This window comes from Suricata suricatta, chromosome X (genome assembly GCF_006229205.1).
Source record: "Suricata suricatta isolate VVHF042 chromosome X, meerkat_22Aug2017_6uvM2_HiC, whole genome shotgun sequence".
In the NCBI taxonomy this organism is placed as follows: Eukaryota; Metazoa; Chordata; class Mammalia; order Carnivora; family Herpestidae; genus Suricata; species Suricata suricatta.
This window is the reverse complement of record NC_043717.1, coordinates 108,742,732-108,745,333: the sequence shown is the minus strand read 5'-3', so window position 1 is coordinate 108,745,333 and position 2,602 is coordinate 108,742,732.

The following is a 2,602-nucleotide window of genomic DNA, read 5'->3' as shown; positions in this document are numbered from 1 at the left end:
ATAGTTTATTATCAAATTGGTTTCCATACAACACCCAGCGTTCTTCCCCACAAGTGCCCTCCTCCATCACCACCACTTCCTTTCCCCCCCTCCCCCTTCCCCTTCAACCCTCGGTCCCTTTTCAGCATTCAATAGTCTCAGGTTTTGCATCCCTCTCTCTCCTCAGCTCTCTTTCCCCCTTCCCCTCCCCCTGGTCCTCCATTAGGTTTCTCTTGTTCTCCTGTTAGACCTATGAGTGCAAACATATGGTATCTGTCCTTCTCCGCCTGACATATTTCACTTAGCATAGCATGACACCCTCGAGGTTCATCCACCTTGCTACAAAGGGCCAGATTTCATTCTTTCTCATTTCCATATAGTACTCCATTGTGACTATATACCACATCTTCTTGATCCATTCACCAGGTGATGGGCATTTACGCCCTTTCCATGATTTGGCTATTGTTGACAGTGCTGCTATGAACATTGGGGTACATGTGCCCCTATGCATCAGCACTTCTGTATCCCTTGGATAAATCCCTAGCAGTGCTATTGCTCGGTCATAGGGGAGTTCTACGGATAGTTTTTTGAGGAACATCCACACTGTTTTCCAGAGTGGCTGCACCAGTTTACCCAGTGAAGAAATGGGCAGAAGACATAAACAGACACTTCTCCAAAGAGGACATCCAGATGGCTAATGGGCACATGAAACGATGCTCAGCATCACTCATCATCAGGGAAACACAAATCAAATCCACACTGAGATGCCTCATACGTATAAATAGGGTGCTGCAGAGAAACAGAACTAGTAGGAAATATAGATGATAAATAGATAGACAGATTTATTATAGAAATTGGCATAGACAATTATTGAGGTTGAAAAGTATCACAATTTGCCATCTGCAAACCGTGGAGCCAGGAAATTCAGTGGTATAAATCAGTCCAATTCCAAAGGTGTGAGAATCAGGGGGCTGCTATTATAAGTTTAGAGTCTGAAGACCCAAGAACCCAGAGCTCTGATGTCCAAGAGCAGGAAAAGATGAATGTCCCAGCTCAAGAAGAGATTGAATTCATCTTTTCTTTGCTATTTGGTTCTACTCAGGTCCTTAAAGGATTGAACAACACCCACATTGGTGAAGGTAGATCTCTTTACTCAGTTTACTGAATCAAATGCAAATCTATTCCAAAACCATCCTCACAAATACATCCAGAAATGTTTTATCAGCTGTCTGGGCATCCCTTACCCCAATGAAGTTGATGTATAAAATTGAGCATCACTACATATATAAGAGGAATCATGTAATATTTGTCTTTCTGTAACTGGTCTGTCTCACTGAGCATATTTCCCAGGTTCATCCATGTTGTTGCACAATGCAGAATATATATATACACATTTTCTTTATCCATTCATCCATGAATGAACATTTAGGTTGTCCTATATCTTGGCTACTATTATTAATGCTTTAATGAACATGGGAGTGCAAATATCTCCTCAAGATCTTGCTTTCAATTTTCTTGGATGAATACCCAGAAAGAGGATTGTTGGATCATATGGTAGTTCTATTTTTAATTTTTTGAGGAATCTCCATACTGTTTTCCATAGTGACTAAACATTTTGCATTCTTACCATCAGTATGCAAGGGTTTCAATTTCTCCACATCTTCTCCAACACTTATTATTTTTTATAATGGCCATCCTAACAGATGTGAGTTAATATTTCTTTGTTGTTTTGATTTTTATTACCCTCATGATTACTTATGTTTAGAATATTTTTATATATCTGTTGGTGGTTTGTATATCTTGCTTGGGAAAATGTCTATTCAAATCCTTTGCCCATTTTTAAGTCAGATTATTTATTTTGTTTTTGTTCTTCCTATTGAGCTGTAGGAGTTCCTTATATGTTTCAGATATTAACCCCTTAACAGCTCTATGATTTGCAACTATTTTCTCCCACTCCATAGGTTACCTTTTCACTATGTTAATTGTTTGCTGTGCAGAAGCTTTTTAGTTTGATGTAGTCCCACTTGTTTAGCTTTCCTTTTACTGCCTGTGTTTTGGTGTCAAATCCAAGAAATCATCGTAAACACCAATTTCATGAAACTATTTCTTTCATTTTCCCACGTGCTTCTTAATTTCCAAAATAATGCCTCTCTTTTCCCTGTCAATACTCCTTTATCATTAAAGAAGAAAGTGGTATGGGGCACCTGGGTTACTCAGTCAGTTACGCTTCTGATTCTTGATTTTTGGCTCAGGTGATGATCTCATGGTTCGTGAGTTTGAGCCCCACATCAGGCTCTAGGCTGATAGTGTAGAGCCTGCTTGGAATTCTCTCTCTTCTCTCTTCTCTCTTCTCTCTCCTCTCTCCTCTCTCCTCTCTCCTCTCTCCTCTCTCTCTCTCTCTCTCTCTCTCTCTCTCTCTCTCCCTCCCTCCCTCCCTCCCTCTGCCTCTCCCATGCTCATGTACTCGCTCGCTTGCTCTCTCTCTCAAAATAAACTAAAACAAAAAAGAAGTGGTAGTAAATATGTGTACTCAATCTGTCCTACTCTGCTAAAGCCTTAATGTTTGTTTTGTATTCCACGTATATCTGAATTCACAAAGAAGTTAAACTATTACACTTGAGGT